We start from the raw sequence: 18,365 nt of genomic DNA on the forward strand, positions 1-18,365 counted from the left end.
ATGCTTCTTTTGTTAAAACTGATAAAGTCAGTTTTTTTTAGAATGAGTCAGGGTTGTGCGAACTCATGCCATTATGACTGACCAATCACGTACAGGTTTTCCTGAAATTGAAACATTTTGTGTAGTCTGCCAAAATTTTGTGTATAAATTCTGACCTCTCCGGAGGAGGGGCTGGCTTTTTTAGCTCAGCTGGCTTCTTGCTCATTTTGGCTTAGGCTTTGCTTCATTCTATGGGTTAGGTACGAGAAACGTCCCGGGATATTGCTGAAGGGAGGAGTGGCGTCCGAGGAGTGTCAGGGGGAGGTTTCTTGCTTCCACGTCATATCTTGGCACTGCAGGTCTGGTGAAGGGCGGGCTGTCTCGCTCCTTTTTGCTTTTTAGACACAGAGATGCACAGGGCACCAAACAGATAGAAAGGCTTTTTAGAATTAGATGCTAAACTATAGGTTTATGCTTTGACTAATTAATTAGGTCTGAAAAGATTTTCTTTGACTTATGCATTTATTTCTCTTAATGGGAGATTTTTGCAAACTATTTGATTTTTGATTAGCCTTGCAAGACTATTTTTTCTTAGAAACTCTTTAAGAATTTTGAATGACATTTTGCGCCACAATTTATTTCCTATATGTAATGCTTATATGCAGCCTGTAATATGTTCTGTATTAATGCTATCTTTCCTGTTTTCCAAATTCTGTAACCTGATTGATATTTTACTAATGAATAAAGGGTCAGAGAAAAATTAACTTTTTACTAGAAAATAAAACCCTTTAAACACTCAGGAACTCTCTTTGTTGGCTTAAAATAATAATTGCATTTTTGACTGTTCATGATTATTAAAAGTCTCCTGAAGGTAATACATGGTGTGAAGGGCCCTACACCTTTTGAGCGGTAAATTAGAGGTAGCATGAAGGTTTTGCATTGAGAAAGTACCAGAAGAAATTACCGCTCCATCAGTTTTTGGTAAGCAGAGGATGGTCATTATTGATTAGTTTGGTGATTAATGATTATTGATTTCACCATCAACTACTCAACTAATGGATCATTGACCTTAAGTAGGGAAGTAAAATAATTGCCCAAGTTAGATAAATGTCCAAGTCCTGATTCCTGACTCCAATGCTCAGAACCTGAAGACTGGCAAAGCAGTACTGGAAGGTGATGCAAGAAGTGGTGTGAGTATGAATAGGGTTGTGAAATGTTGTTAATATGCTAGGATGTATTTTTGAAGTGTTGAAAATATTAAGGTTTTTTTTACTGTTGGTGACATTTTGCTCATTTTGAATTGATGGTGTTATTGATTATATTGGTAATTTCATAGGATATAATTTTTTGGTTATTGATTACATGTTTTAACTCATTATGTTAAGTTAGTGTCTTGTTCTATGTTGTCTGAACACGCAGGTATGCACACCTGTGGAATCCCGGGAAGGAATAGCGGGTGGTAAATGGAAGCCACACTGCACTGAGGTTACTCGTCTGTTGGAATAACACTGAGAAGCTGGGTAGGGCTGGCAGTGTTAAATTAGGGACTATTTTCTGTGTGAGTAATTGTAGCAAAGAGTTCGCTGGTGAAACTTTGGTCTGATATCACCTAGAAAGGGTCACACCAAAGGAGTAGCAGGTTCTTCTGAGCTTGAGTAACAGCAAAAGGGTTCGCTGCTGAAACTTTGGCCTAAGATATATCCTGAAGGATAGGTCCAAAGGAGTAACAGGTTCTTCTGAGCTTGAGTGAAAGGTAAGCGGAAGGGATTTACCTGTAGTGTTTGAAGAGTAAACGGAAAGTCTTACTTTGTGAAGGGTAAGCGGAATGTGTTACTCGCAGTGAATATAAATCTATCCTTTATTTAGCACAACAGACAGAGTAGCGAATGTATTTATGTTGTTACTAACAGAGTTATTGATTAAGAAAATATTGCAGTAAGGTTTTGTGGAGGGTCAGTGGTAGGAGTAAAACTGACTGAAATTGAGACTGACAGCTTTGGAAAAAAGAAATTGCATTGAACTATTGCAAAAATGAAATTGTTTGAAAGCTTAAAGAAGCTGTTAGGAGGTAAAGTGAAAAATTTGTTTTTTATTGGTGATGCTCCTGAAGGAACACCTGTGCATTTTATGTCTACCAATTTGGGACAAAATACATGTATGTGGGTTCACCAATGGTGCAAGATTACTGAAAAAGTGGGTGCTTTGAGGTTTCCAAAAGATGGTACTTTTGAATTGCAAATTATTGACAAATTAAGGGAAGTCTTATGTGAAATAAAGACACCATCTAAAGCTGCACAATTTGAGGCCTTAAGCTTGTGGGAAAAGACAGCAAGAGAGAAAGCAAGTGAGGATAAAAAGGTAAACCACCAAATGCAGGAGAAGAGAATTAATGATGATAAAGAGCTTCAAATAAATAATGATTCAGGGGATAAAATAATGGATGCATTGTTAACTGAGTGTCCACCACTTTATGTGGTTCCTATTAAAAATACTGAAAATAGTGTACCAGTAAGCACTACAGTAGCTACTGCTTCTGTTGAACAGAGAAAAACACAGATTGAGAAAACTGTGCAAACATTTCAGATTGACCCATTACCTGTTGATTCAGCACTGACAGTGATACCTCCAGGTGTTACTGCTTCAAATTTACCTAATTCAGTCCAAGAATTGCTAACTGCAGATGCACAGATAATGCATAGAAAAATTATGACTGTCCCAATTAATATGATCTCTACTGAAAAGGTTCAAAGAGCTGCAGAAGGAGTGATTATGGCAGAGTTTATTTCAGAAACTCAGAATACACAGATTATTGAACAGAAATTACCCCAAGCACTGAAAGGTGAGGGAAAATGGCCTTTACAACATCTACAGCTCAGGATAAAATAAATATATTTGAAAATTTTATTTTTTAAACCTGCTTAGAGGAAGCAGCAGTGATTACAAAGATTGAAAACATGGGAGAACATTTTAACACAGGCCCGGAAAAGGGAAACAGCTTAGTGTTTTAAATTCAGCACTTGAACATGGAGAAAATAACAGTCCATGCTGTTTAAATAATGAAAATGCGAACCAGTGTCAGGAAAAAGAATTAATTTCCCTGAGTAAGGAAACAGTTGCATGTGCATTAACTACACATAATGGCCTGACAGATTTGGCTCAAAAATATGAAACTGATGTTTCAGGAAGTTTTCCATCTCAGAAAAGTTTTAGGGTACATATGGATGATGAAGCAAATGAGAAAATCTGTTCTTCAGGAATGCAATTGCACATTGCAGAAATAAAATATATTTCTAAATGCAATGGGTTTGAGAAATTAGGAGACAAATGGGCAAGAAAACATGAGAAGAAAAAGAAACCACCAGACCTAGCAAGGAAACTGGAAAAGGAAAAGAAGCCACCAGATTTAGTTGAGAAAATAATAGGCAGAATGAGGGAGAAGCTTTTGCTTACTCATTGAGAGAAAAGGTGGGAGACGTGCATGCTCCTATGCCACAGAATAAAAGTGAACTTGCAGCATTTCTGAACACATTCCCACAATTGAGAGACATAATTATACTGTGGTACCCACAAGTTGATGGATTTGTTGAGATTTTAAAAGAGCTGTGCATTAATTTGGAAATGTTCTTTTACATTGCCATGCAGAATAAAATGTGGTTTGAATCTAAAGTTGTTCAAGGGCCAGGTGAGGAGGCAATGAAATGGGTTTGCATGAATGCACCATCATTTTCTGTTGTTATGGAGGAAAATATAGCAGTGATTATTTTCCTGAAGGGTGGAGTGCCAGCAAAGGATGTTGATTGGGTACAGATTTAAAGAACACAGGATGGAAGTAAAGGTGGTTTGGTAGGTACAAATTCAGGTATGGATGTTGTACTGCTGGAAAATATGTCCTTTTGCCATCTTTATAGCAGATTTGAGCATTGGAAGAAGAAAAATAAATTTAAACATGGTGCACAAAAACATGGAGAAATGCAGATGCAAAATATACCAGCTAAGCAAATGCAAATGTCAGTTCAGAAACAGGTACCTATGGCAGGAATTTTTCAAGCAAAGATCCCACAAAATATGGAAAATGCTAAAATTAATTTAAATAAGATGTCCAGAGCAAGAGTGAATTATTTCCAGAGACTAAATCAGAACCCATTCCAACAGGTTGCTGTGTTTGAGTTTCAACCCACACAATTCAGAATTTACAAAGTGCATTGTGAAGGCAGAGGAAAGTCCAGATTTAGTTGCAGGAGTTTTAAACAAAGAAATTACAAACCCAGTTTTAGAAAAATTTGCACCAAAATTAGGCCCATTTGAGGAAAACTGCAAAAGAGTTGTCTGTGACTCTGGCCTAGCAGAAAAACAATTGTTTTGCAAATTAAGCAGCACAGATTTCTGTACACCAGATAATATTAATTTTTATGATTCCTGATGAGGATGTACATTTTAAAATGGCCCAACAAGAGACAACTGTAGCATTATTTTCAGAAAAGACAGTTGAAAAATTACCTTCTGATTTTGAAAAAATAATAAACACAGAAATAAGAGAGTTCACAAAGAAGGATGCCAGATTAATAAAATGTGCAGAACATGTCTTATTAAAATTAGAACTAAATGACATGTATTCAGGAACACCATCAGTTGCAGAAATGTTACCAATAAAAGGATTTTTGATGGAATTGATTGGAAGTTTATGTAACTTTCTGATCACAGGTTCACAGAAAATAAATGAAAAGTACAGAATAGTGCAGAAGATTAAAAGCATATTTTTTTCATGTTGTCCTGTGGTACCGAATCCAGCCAATATATTTTTTCACATTCCATGTCCTGAAGAATGGCTTACTTTTATTGATGTTTGCAAAGCTCATGTCACAGTGCTAATGCATGACAATAGTCAGGAGTGCTGTCAAAAAGATGAATACCTGGGACACAAAATTGGAAAGGGAGGTAGAAAGGTGTCACCAGAGAGGGTGGAAATAATTTCCAAGATAAATCCACCTCAAATAAAGAAAGAAGTCAGGACATTTTTGGGAATGGTTAGCTGCTGTAGAGAGTGGTTACTAAACCTTTCCATAGTGGCTAAGCCTTTACTGAGGCTGACACATGTGGATATGTCTGATCCGCTTCCATCGGACAACAACTGCACAAAAGCATTCCTAGAGTTGAAAGAGAAAAAATGTCGCACCCCAGCACTAGGAATGAAAGTTTATGTGAAAGAAAATACACTAATTTGCAGTGAGAGGGAGGGCTGCGCTCTCTCATTGCCTATTCAAAAAGATGAATGTTTTCAAAGGTCTGTGATGTATTGCCCAATGACCTTTGACCCTAATGTCACAGAAATGTCAGCAAATGAATTGGATTGTGATGAAACTGAATATGAGTGTCTAAATACCATGAAAATATGCATAAAGCCAAAATCAGACTTTAATGATGAATGTTTGAGTCAGCCCAACAATGTCCATTTTGTAGATGGCCCATGTTTGAAAGGTGACACATTAAAAGCAGCACATGCTGTGCTCCTTATACATGATGTTGTCAAAGCTTCATGGCTTTCAGTAGTTACCTCAGCCCAAAATTCGAAATTGATTGCCCTAACCATAACATGCAGTATATCTGCTCAAATGAGAGTCACTGTTGTCATGGGAGAGAGAAATGCTAATTCAGTTGCACAAATGTGTGTTCTGTTAGCATGTACATTCTATGGAATCTTCACAGGTGAATTAAAAGAGGCTCAAGAAAATGTTTTTGAAGCAGCACAACAGGGTTGTATCAGAACTGTTTTTGGGAAAAGTGAAAACTGCAAAGTGGCAAAAGTGTTATTGCAAAGACTGATGCCCAGGTATAGCTTGCCAGTTTCTCTGAAATCAGATCATAATGTGGTCACAAAGATAATGAGTGCAGAACAACAGATTGGACAAGGAATGGATTGCAGCTATCTGCCTGAAGTGTCAAGCATAATAAAGCAACACAATGGCAGCACTGAGTTACCGTTTGCAAAAGACGGTGTCTCACCCACACTAAAGTGGCTTGAAACTGCATATGCAAATGCATTTGTGGAAAACAATGATGTGAACACTAGCCATTGCTGTGTAGGTCTGGTTGATGTACAGTGTGCAGTTTCTCACCAGATTGCAGCTGCTACACAAGATCTGCATAATGGATGGTGCAACGGCTTTGATCTGAGAGATGCTGTGGTGAAACATCTGAATCTGATCAAAGTGAAAATAAGAGTGAAAGGCATTGGTTGAAAAAGTGCAAAGGATTGATGGTGCTCTGTCAGAGTTTCTCAACACCTAAGTAGTCTAATTTGCATTGAAAAAGGGACAGAATGCCAATGAGCCATTCTGATGGCAAGCTGATGACAAAGAGCAAAGAAATGCTGAAACTGTCCTGTTGAATTCCTTTTTTATTATTTTAGTTACTTATTTTAAAGAAGACTAACTGTTCCAAGAAGCTACTTACAGAACTCTGCATTAAAACAATTGAGCTTGGCTATATATAATCTGATTACAGATAGACTTGTGTTTGCCTTAGAAATAGAAGTAAAATTGTTATATGCTCAGCTTTTGCAATTTAAAAAAACAAAAAACAAAAAAAAAGTCACTTTTGAAAATGAAATCTGTGTGATGAATTAAAAATCATCTTATTATGATTTGAATCATCAGAAGGGTGGATTGATGGAGCAGATTTCATCTGCAGTCAGGCATTGTTTTATTTTTTGTGCTTCAGACAGACTGCATTTAAATTGCCACGCACCTTTTGGTGCAAGTTAAAAACATGGCACATGAAAAAACATGAAAGTGAGGCCTATTCAGTCTGAGTTGCTTTTGCTGAATTAACATGTGTTTTTGTAAAGTAGAGAAAAGTGGCCTTTTTAGCTTTGAAGATTAATAGAATATGTTTCTCTCTTCCCAGATCATCCCTCATATTCTAAATACACTATTCCTGTCTTAAAAGACTTTGACTTGTTGCATATTTTGATAAATATTTTCAGTTAAGAACACCTTTTTTTCTCTGTTGCACATTGCACCTTTATTTCGCATGTTGTCATAAATAATAGAAAAGCTGCTTTACACTAGTAGCTTGGCTAGGTAAACATTTATAAGGGGTATTAGTATAGAGTTGGGAAACATAATGGGCTGATTTACATGAAATTAATATTATCTTTGTGTTTGTTTTATTTTGGGGCCTACCATTAAATGGCTGCCTGTGAAACCAGCAAGGCTATGGTTTGCTTTGAAAGAGAAGAGAGCATGCGCAGACTGTGGCAGCTTGACTCAAACTGCGGAAGGAGTCAAGGACAGCTTGAACTGTACATTCTTGTGACTGTGCCAATGTACCAGTTAGTTAAAAGTATCCGTCCTGCTGCACTGTGACAGGAAGGAAGGAACTATAGAAACATTTTCCCTAGTAAATGTTGCAAATGTTTATAAATGTATTATTCATGTATGCTTCTTTTGTTAAAACTGATAAAGTCAGGTTTTTTTAGAATGAGTCAGGGTTGTGCGAACTCATGCCATCATGACTGACCAATCACGTACAGGTTTTCCTGAAATTGAAACATTTTGTGTAGTCTGCCAAAATTTTGTGTATAAATTCTGACCTCTCCGGAGGAGGGGCTGGCTTTCTTAGCTCAGCTGGCTTCTTGCTCATTTTGGCTAAGGCTTTGCTTCATTCTATGGGTTATGTACGAGAAACGTCCCGGGAGATTGCTGAAGGGAGGAGTGGCGTCCGAGGAGTGTCAGGGGGAGGTTTCTTGCTTCCAAGTCATATCTTGGCACTGCAGGTCTGGTGAAGGGCGGGCTGTCTCGATCCTTTTTGCTTTTTAGACACAGAGATGCACAGGGCACCAAACAGATAGAAAGGCTTTTTAGATTTAGATGCTAAACTATAGGTTTATGCTTTGACTAATTAATTAGGTCTGAAAAGATTTTTTTTGACTTATGCATTTATTTCTCTTAATGGGAGATTTTTGCAAACTATTTGATTTTTGATTAGCCTTGCAAGACTATTTTTTCTTAGAAACTCTTTAAGAATTTTGAATGACATTTTGCGCCACAATTTATTTCCTATATGTAATGCTTATATGCAGACTGTAATATGTTCAGTAGTAATGCTATTTTTCCTGTTTTCCAAATTCTGTAACCTGATTGATATTTTACTAATAATTAAAGGGTCAGAGAAAAATTTACTTTTTACTAGAAAATAAAACCCTTTAAATACTCAAGAACTCTCTTTATTGGCTTAAAATAATAATTGCATTTTTGACTGTTCATGATTATTAAAAGTCTCCTGAAGGTAATACATGGTGTGAAGGGCCCAACACCTTTTGAGTGGTAAATTTGAGGTAGCATGAAGGTTTTGCATTGAGAAACTACCAGAAGAAATTACCGCTCCATCAAGACGATCTGGGGTGGACAATGCTGGCTGGATATAAAGTGAAAGGAGACTGAGTCAAAGAGGAAGATGCCCGCTTGCGATTCTAAGCGCTTTTGCAGAATCGTGATTCCAGGGAGGAGGAAGAGCCTGTGTCCGTGGTGGGGAAAAGGAGGGGAATAACAGGTGGTGGTAAGGACAAAGGGTCCGGGGTGTATTCATGGTCCTTTGCTCTCTTGGTGACCATAGAATAGATTTTAACATGTCCAGGGGTCTCTGTGGGGGAAAGAGGAGTGGATCAGGGGTGTGAGGGTGATGGGGACGGTTTGGGAGATGGGAAGTAGTAGGGCGGAGGACAAAGCTTTGTTGATTTTCTTGTCGAGAGTTTTGTCAAAAAGGCTTTCCATATTCTCGTCGTAGTAGAAATCCTCATCATCATTTGGACCATACACCCCCAGGTCCTGCTCACACACCTCACAATCTGACATGGTGTAAGGAAGAGGGTACTTCCTAGATCAAAATCCCCAGACGGAAGCTAAATTATTGCAGTCCTAAAACTGATGTAGGGCATTGGTTAGGAGCAATGAGCTGTATAAAATTGGCACCCTAGCTTGATTCCGTAGGACTTAAAAGAGGGGTCTCTGCCTGCGAAACAGCTAGGAATTTCCAGAATAATTGGTAAGCCGAGTTAGGCTGTTATCTGAGTCAATGGTTAGAGAAAAACATCTGATTCAGGAAAATATTTACAGTGGCCCAGTACCATTGTCAATTTCGATAAGGAAAACACCCTATTGTCCGAGCCTGGGTCAGGCGTCACCAGCTCGTCGATCAGGATGTCGCTGTGTACACTCTCAAGTGCAGGCTCCCGCAGTACACGTAAGCCAGCCAATTGGGCTGCTTATGCAACCTCGCTCCTGAGAGGGGCCGCTCCTGAGGGAACAGTGCAGTGTGTGGCCACCTCAGCCCGACCGCTCGGACCACAGTCGCGGGCAGAAATCTATCAAACAGAAAGGAAATGAAGGGGCAAAATGCACCAAGGGGAAAGAATCAAATGACCACGGGCAAAGAAAGAGGCAGAAACTTGGTGCCTCGCTATTTTGTAGACTTTGGACTAATATGATTGGTGTTTGAAGGAGGCGTGGTTCAAAGCCTCATGGGATTAGTAGTGTTTTTATATGTTACTGTTTTTTCATTGGCTGTTGTTAATTGCGATTCTCCTATTAACATGACCAGAGAATCTGGATTTCATTAAAGACACGGAGGCTATCATTATGCATATTACTTTTAATGCAGAACCAAGCAGCTGCCTACATCATAAAGTAAACTTCCAAAATAGAATGCTATAAACCAAACAAAGAACAAGGTCACTAGGCAATCTTCCTCTTTTAAATGTGTTGAGAAGAAAGATAAGGAAATGTCCAATAAACTCCAAGGAAAGGAACCATGGCTTCAAACTTGGCTTCAATCAAGGCTTTAAACTTGAGGAGGGACAGAACATCCAGAAACAAGACCACGAAGTCATGAAAGGTTATCTGAAAAGGTAAAAGAGATGTTAATAATTTCATAAATAAAAAATAAAATAGTATACCTGAAAGAGATAAAAAACAAGTTTAAAGCGAAATTTAAACATTCAGATTTACAAATTGAAGAATAAAAATTATTATTATACAGTAGAAGAATCAATCACCCAGGGAAAGGGTGGGGGGGGGATAATGATAGCCTCCGTGTCTTTAATGAAATCCAGATTCTCTGTTCATGTTAACAGGAGAATCGCAATTTCATTACAAGACCGGAGGCTACATTATGCATGTTGGTAGCCATGTAAAACAACATCAGACATATGAGAAAGAGGCTTACAATAATGATGAGCAAAAGTCCTGGAGTTAGACCAATCAGCGGCCTTGAGGATATCATCCAACTTACCACCTGACCAGAAAGACTTACTGGCCATCGCGTCTCTGATAGAGTGTGGTTTGAAGATATTCAGATCAACACCAGCAAGTTCCATGACAGATTTAACCCATCTTGCAATAGAGACAGAAGAAACACCCTTGTGAGGTTTAACAAAGGAAATAAGTAATTGACTTACACCAGAAGGACGGAGAGAGTTCATTCTCAGATCGTATTCTTTCATACAGTTAACAACACAAAGCTTACAGCAAGTATCAAAACGAGGATAAAGAATTGAATCAGACAGTCTTGGTTCTTCTATGCAGTTCAAATTTAACACCAAACATATCATAAGATCTATATATAATATCTAAAGCCTTAACATCGGAGCCCTACGACAAGAAATTAAGCAAAGAAGAGTAGCTAGTTTGATAGAAAAGAATTTCCTGTTTAAAACAGTATTGTCCGGCCAACTACAGAAAAGATCAAGAATTAATTTCACATCCCAACGAGATTGATATCTAGGTCTAGGAGGTCTTCTAAGTCTAATACTATTGAGTATCCTACAAATAATAAAATTTTTACCTACCGTCTTACCGTTGATTAAGGAATGACCAGCAGAGATAGCAGATCTATAACAGTTGATAGATCTGTAACTCAGACCTCTATCAAATTGTTCACCAAGAAAATTAACTATGTTAACAACCGGTGCCTCCACGGGATCCAGGTCCCTTTCCAAGCACCAACGTAACCAGGTATTCCAAATGTTGTTGTATCGGTAGTGTGTACCGGGGGCCCATGATTCTCCAAGGAGAGATGAAGCTGTAGACGAAAGTCCTGGGAGATTGTTGGATCTCCTGACACTCTCCAGGCAAGAAGGTTCAAATTCCGTGTTTGAACAAGATGGTGAATGTGACCGTCTACGTCTGTAAAAAGATCTATCAGGGGTGGGATTAAGAGGGGAAGATCGTAGGTCAGTTCTATAGCAGTAGGGAACCACGCTTGGGATGGCCAAAAGGGAGTAATCAGGACAATTGAGGCGTGTTGGTGCCTCACTTTCTGAAGGACTCTCTGAATCATTGCGAAGGGGGGAAAGGCATAAGCATTGATCCCTTCCCAAGACTGGAGAAATGCATTCACTGCTAGAGAGCCCGGATCGGGCATCCAGCTGTAATAACTCTTCAGTTGAAAAGTCAATCTGCTTGCGAACAAATCTACTTGGAAGGGACCCCAACATTTGTTGATGTAAATGAAAACGGAGGAGTTGAGCTTCCAGTCAGAGTGATCTAAGAGGAATCTTGAGTTCCAATCTGCATAAAGGTTGGACTTTCCAGGAAGATATTCCTCCTTCAGAGAAATCTTGTGTTCGAGGCAGAACATCCATGGTTTTCTGGCCAGATTCGAGAGGTCCACAGATTTGGTACCTCCTAGATGGTTTATATAAGCTACTGCCGACATGTTGTCCATTTTTAGAATAACAGATCTGCCCTGAAGGGAGTGTTTGAAACTCATCAAGGCGTACAGACCCGCAGTGAGTTCCAGGAAATTTATGTGATGTAAGGATTCCTCCTGAGACCAAACTCCTCCAGTGCTCTGATCTAGGAGACAGGCACCCCAGCCATGTAAACTTGCATCGGACTCCAGAACGAAGTCCGGCGCAGAACCAAATATTGCTCTCCCGTTCCAAGCATCTAGGTTCTCTAACCACCAGTTCAGTTCCACTATGGCCTCCTGGTTCAGTGAGACATGATCTCCGTACCACAGACCTGATCTCAGGGTGTTTGCTTTTATTCTTTGAAGGGCACGATAATTCAGTGGTCCCGGAAAGATGGCTTGGATAGAAGAGGAAAGGAGACCGAGCAGTCTGGCTAGTTCTCTTAGGGAAAGATTCTGATGTTTGAGAACGTGCTTTATCTCTTTCTTGATTTTAGAAATCTTCTTCGGTGGAAGAAGAAGATGACAATTGGAGGTGTCTATTGTGAAGCCCAGGAACTCCATGGACTTTGAAGGAGAAAGTATTGACTTTTCTTTGTTTACTATGAAACCTAGATTCTCTAAGAGGTCTATCGCAGTATTGAGATCCTGGAGAATCTGGGAATAATCTTGCGACATGATGAGGATGTCGTCTAAGTAAATGATCATACGAATACCCTTCTCTCTTAGGGAAGAAACAACTGATCTCATTATTTTGGTGAAACACCAAGGGGCTGATGATAGACCGAAAGAAAGAGCTTGGAATTGGAATAGACGGTTCTTCCAAATGAACTGTAGGAAGGGCTGATGATCTTTGGCCATAGGAATAGTAAAATAAGAGTCCTTTAGGTCTAACTTGACCAGCCAATCTCCTTCTAGTAACAAATCCCTGAGAAGATGGATGCCTTCCATCTTGAAGTGTCTGTAGACACGGTATTTGTTGAGCTCTCTCAAATTTATAACAGGTCTCCAACCATTGTCCTTTTTCTCCACAAGGAAGAGTGTACTTATAAATCTCAGAAAATGCATAGGGGCTTCTAAAATTGTACCTTTCAGAAGCATGGAGGAGATCTCCTCTTCTATTATCTGCTCTTGAGCTAAGGAATTTCCCTGGGACGTGAAGTTTGTACAGGAGTCTCTATAAAGTCTATGGTAAACCCATTTACAGTATTCAGAACCCAGGGATCTTGAGTAATGAGTTTCCAATTTTGGGCAAAAAACTTTAACCTGCCTCCTACTTTTGGGGGAGAAAGGGGAACAGAATAAGGAATTGTAGTACTCACTTTGAGGTTGGTGTCATTAGTGGCTCCTCTTGCCCTGAAGCCTCTGTACCGGAAACCTCTTCCTCTTGAAGGGAAGAATTGAGCTTGATTGGAGGGTTGAAAGCCTCTTCCATCGAAGCCTCTGGATCTGGGGTAGGGCCTGCGATTAAAGCGGCCAGAAGATTGGCCCCTTCTTCCAGCCCTGTCAAAAAGGTTGTTTGAGTTGAAAACACGTTTCATATTTTGGTGGGGTTTATCTAGAGCGGTGAAAGTTGAAACGTATTTGCCCAATGTTTTAATCAGATCTTCACCAAAGAGCAAACCCTTAGGATTGAGGGAGGGTTCTTTATCTGCCAGATCGCTCAATTTAGGGCTAATTTTAGAAAGCACAACCCTTCTTCTCCCTGAGTTGAGCCCAGCATTAGCATTGCCCAGTAAAACTAGAGCCCTTTGGCTCCAACCACGGATAGTATTGGTGTCAAGTGGGGAACCAGTAATATAGCTTTCCTCTGCAGCATCAATAATCTTGGCCTGGGGGCCCAAGACATCAAGGAGGCGATCCTGACAAATTTTAAGGGACCTCTCCATCCCTTTCCTGGGATCTCTTCCGAATTTAAAAAGATATTTAATAAGTTTGGGATCCAGGTTTGGGGTATTGCATACTTTGCCTTCAATAGATGGTCTTGAGCATTCGGCTCTTAGGAGGTTTCGGGTGTCTCTATCTAGAGGGTTTCTAAGCCACTTCATAATACATTTACTAACATGATCCTGAGGGAACCATTCTGAGCTGCGAGGATGTCTAATAATAAGAGGGGAAAACATCTCTTGACCTAGAGGATCTAAAATATTATCTCTGGAAGAGGAAGGAGCATTATCATCAAATAATTGTCAGACAAATTCCTGGTTGTCTTCGTCCAGGTCAAGGATGTACTCATCAGGGAATTCAGAATTATTGTCATCATTATCATGGTCAAAATCATCATGAAAGAATTCGAGATCGTTATCTTGAGCAATAGGATGATTTGTGCCTCGAGGGACACCTTTAAACGTTGTGCCGCGAGGGACACCTTTAAATGTTGTGCCGCTGAGGACACCCGAAGCATCGGGGGAGTGAGGCTCTCCCACCAAGCTTGAGGTACTAAGACCTGTTGTAGTGCTCCTTGGGGTATAATCAATATTATTTCTCTTCCTGGATTTTTTACCCCTTATTTCAATCACTTTGTCACCATTAGTAGGGTTATCTTCAATTGATACGGCGTTATCCTCGCCCGAGGGAGGAGGCCTCTTTGACGCCATAACTGAGCATGGGCGGAAAATCCGTTACGCTCGCGGATTTTGCGGATTTTCGGTAAATTCGCAATCCACGAGATCCGCGAATTTCCCGCAAAATCCGCAAATTCTCACGCAGCAGATTTTTTTTTCTTGGTGATACAATTTTGCTGCGTGCGGTGTAAGTTCGCAATTGCGAACTGGTACAAAACCCTCGCGAACTGGCAGAAATCCTTGCGAACTGGCAGAAATGCTTGCGAACACAAAAAAAGCATTCAGCAGGTTCAAAAGTTCAAACTCATCATTAGTAACCATTCCCTGTAGTGCTTCCTGACAAGGGCCCCTCCAGAGTTCAGTTGCTAGTAGCAACAATTATATGACCCTGCTCTGACCCTCATAGCAGGCTCATAGAATAGCTACAAGTAGGCCTCAATGGTCCTGGAAAAAAAAATTGCACTGCAACAGAAAGCAAATTACAGATAAGGAAGCACGTGCCAGACTGGAATTTTAAAACAGTGACACATTAATAAATCAACCCCAAATTAATTCATGTCAGTTGAAGCAGGCAGGTGTGCTTGCTTTTCCCCCCCATAATCTACAGTGATGATGAACCAGAGGGTGGCATTGATGCACCAGAGGATGGCATGGGTGAAACAGAGGGTGGCAGGGGTGAAACAGAGGGTTCTGGGAACCTGTGATGATGAACCAGACGTAGAAACAACATAATCGTGACCGTTGCGAGCCGACATGTACGTTCGCAATTGCGAACTGGTACAAAACCCTCGCGAACTGGCAGAAATCATTGCGAACTGGCAGAAATCCTTGCGAACACAAAAAAAAATCTGCAAATTCGCCAGAATTCGCGGATTTTGCGGATTGCGAGTTCGCAAATTCACAAAATTCGCGAACGCCAGATTCGCAAAATTCGCCCATGCTTAGCCATAACCCTAGAAAGTGTTGAAAACATGCATGATCTCATTTCCCTATGAATCATACTTCTAATTGACTCATCTTCAATATTGTTTAGGGGGGTAATGCCTTCATCTGAGTCCATATCAGATATTTTTTTTTTAAATAAAAGAAGGCAAATAAATATTATAGTATATTAACAATATTTTATACAATATTTCTAAAAGCTCCTCTTCTCACTTCCTTTTTTTTTATCCCAAATATCTTATATAGGTGATAATAAAGGTAAAATAAACTCTAACTCTGAAATCCCCCCCCTTTTTTTTATATTGGAAAAAATGAACAGGACAAAGGGAGAGAATAAATTGTGCTGAAAAGGGCCAAAAAACGCTAACTAAGGGCACCAGGAGGTGAGAAGCAGCTGGAGAGAAGAGCAACTGCCATGCAATGGAAAACCGCTGATTGCGCTACAAAGTGCTCAAGCGTGATCAGCTGTCCTAGAGAAAAGCCGGTAGAGAGAGGAAAAGACCCTGGCAACCACACAACGTTGCGCGTGTGTTGCTAAGGGCTGGTCCTCCAGCTTGAAGACGGCCGAGGCGGAGGAGTGGCAGATTTATGCAGTAAAGATGAAGAAGCATAATTTGAGCCTCCAGTCCTGCCATAGAATTGGAGTTATATCATCAAATTCCCTTACAAGCACCCGGTAGGATGGATGGACATTTGTACGAATTGCCAAGCCAAATATTTTCCGTAACGAGTTGGGCCCCTTGGGGCAGTATTGAAGGTCATGGCGAGGTGACCGTTCGTAAATGTACCACCTGCTGTTAATAGTAATTGTAAGGTCTGCTGTAAATGGAGTAACTGTACTACAATAATTTACCTCCAGAGTAACCAGCCATGCAGCTTATTAGGATAATATCCGATATGAATTAAGATCCTATGAGCACTGCAATGAATTAATTTTCAATAACTTCAAGTAAGATGTTTACGGGGACCTGAGTGCGTGTACGTCTAAAATGGCTTGAGGATGTGTATAACAAAAGGTTAGATTGACATGTTTTGTATGGTTGTCTGTACAGTTCTTTTGATTTTTGAAAATATTATACTCATGATTTTGTTAAGTATATAGTATGCTAGTTTAGTAATTGAATGATATTTACTGCTTGCTACCCATGTTGAAGGGTTGAAGTGCTTATGGCAAGTAGCAGGCTATTATAGGACCCACGGTTAGTGGTTAATCTGGTGGTTATTGTTAGTTATTGCGGTTAGTCATGAGCTCTCAAGAAAAAAATGCATGCAAGAAAAAACGTTATGTTATGCATTTACGCTAGTTGTTTTGAAATATATTAATTCCAGGTAGGTGTGATCATCAGTGGGGGCTATGTGATGTCAGGTAAATGATCACTGTTTTAATAACCTTAGCTTTACATAGTTTAGAATCTCTGACCTATCCCAAATGTATGCAAACATTTTGCAAACAAGTATAGTGTAGTTTCTATATTCCCAATAGGCTCTGCGCATTGGAATATTATATCCTATAGATTAGATGTGGGACTAAGGTCGACTTGGTCTCTGTTTTGAATATACTTAACTTAATAGTGAGTGCCTATTGGGAATATATAGGAACTACACTACATGGCTTCCCACGTTGGGCGCCATGTAGTGTAGTTCTTATATTCCCAATAGGCTCTGCGTATTGGAATAGCATATCCTATAGATTACAAGTAGGACTGAGGTCGACTACGTCTCTATCGAATATACTAAACTTAATAGTGAGTGCCAGCTAGCTCAGAGGTCACTAGAAACTTTCTCGAATTCACAAGAAGGGATTAGTTTCTGACAACCGAATAAACATGTCAACTTTGTTTCCCAAGAATAAGAAATATATCTCTAGAGTCGCGGAAACAAGTATTTCACTCAGTCAATCGTGCATGCTTTGCTTCTACAGAGTTGCAGAGAAATAGAGAGACAGGCTTTTTCAATAAAAAGGTTTATTGAACAGTCTTCTTTCTCATACAAGAGAAGTGAACTGCTACAATCGTTAGACAGACTGCAAAGTATAATGCGTACAGCGTAAACAATATTATAAATTAATACTGTAAGAACATTGTATGTTTTTTAAGCCATATAAAAATACATACATAAATACACAGACAAAAAATACTCAACTGGTGTTCTAAAATATGCCTGCCCCAATGTACCTAACCTAAGCCCAGAAGTATTATGTAGCATAGGTTTAGTTTTCTTTTTGCCAAGAATCTACCCAAGGTTTCTCTAGGTTCTAATCAGCTCCATACCTTAGTTAGAATGAAGGAGGTCTGGTATCTCTGTCTCAGGACTCGATTTCCCAACACCCCGCAAGGGGAGCTTGGAAACACTGGAGCTGGAATCTCAATAGGAGAAAGGCAGCCTCTGATCAGTGCTTCAGCTGAAGGGTCGGCTTCCTTCAGCACTTGCTGTAGCGAGCTGCGTCGGCAAGTAGATAGTCGAACTGCTCCGCACCGCCGTGTGTTTGCTAGGGCAAGTTAAGGTATATTTATACCTTGAAGGTGTTTAGGAATGCCACAGTTTGACGTAAAGTCAGGCATAATAACGTCAAGAAAGAGCCCCAAGGGAATAGTGGTTCTTAGAAAAGGACATGAGTTCTTTGACAAATCAATAATCGATCAAGGGGAAGTTCCCTGACTGCTTAAGCTGATTTTCCAAGAAAACGTTTTGACGTTTTGTACGGGTGGAAGTAGCCATGCCTGTATTTGGATCGCATGGGCTATGCCTAAATAAATGAATGATTTCTATGTCTATATTAGGGCAACGTGATTTGTACCTATATAAGGGCATGAATCGGAAAATTCAATACAGAGCCTAAATTGTTACACAACACAAGCACTGGCAAAGCCACTATTCATGGCGGTGCCATAGTCTTTGCAAAACTGGTGAGTGTCCAGCAGCTCCACCGACAATAATAATAGTTAAAAAAATAATTGTTAGACCCGGCCTCGTGGCGTGGTCCTCCCTGACCCGTAGCAACCCCCTCCCGAGCTGTACACCACAACAGATCCCTGAGTCCCCCGGCCTAGCCGACCCTTCCCTCCATGTCACACACACCCGTCCCCAGACTTCCCCGTCCGTGCCTCCATCTTTCCGGCCCATAGGCCCCGTGTGCCCCCTTCCCGGCACCTAAGATGGCCGCCCGATCCAGTGCGGCCTAGGCCGATAGGC

This window comes from Lissotriton vulgaris, chromosome 11, assembly GCF_964263255.1.
Source record: "Lissotriton vulgaris chromosome 11, aLisVul1.2, whole genome shotgun sequence".
In the NCBI taxonomy this organism is placed as follows: Eukaryota; Metazoa; Chordata; class Amphibia; order Caudata; family Salamandridae; genus Lissotriton; species Lissotriton vulgaris.